Source organism: Egretta garzetta, unplaced genomic scaffold (genome assembly GCF_000687185.1).
Source record: "Egretta garzetta isolate BGI_Z169 unplaced genomic scaffold, ASM68718v1 scaffold1338, whole genome shotgun sequence".
In the NCBI taxonomy this organism is placed as follows: Eukaryota; Metazoa; Chordata; class Aves; order Pelecaniformes; family Ardeidae; genus Egretta; species Egretta garzetta.
The window spans coordinates 35,827-36,108 of NW_009260426.1; positions in this window are offsets into that span (position 1 = coordinate 35,827).

Below are 282 nucleotides of genomic sequence, written 5' to 3' on the forward strand. Positions count from 1 at the left end.
GTCGCCGCCCCCTGCCTCTGCTGCTGGATGGGCTCTGGGCCCCCAACCCTGCTGCCGGCAGCGAGAGCAGGAGCTGGGGAGAGCTGCAGGGAACAAAGCTGGATGCAAAGGGGGAAGATGAGGGGTCCCCCTGCCCTCCCAAGTCCCCCTTGGCAGGCCCTGCCTGCATCCTTCCCCCTCCCCACACGGGCCCGGGGCCTGACCACCATGGTCAGGGTGTACCGGGAGGGTGCAGGAGCAGGGTACGTCCCACCCCCTACCCCAGCCCGCTTGCCGTGGGAA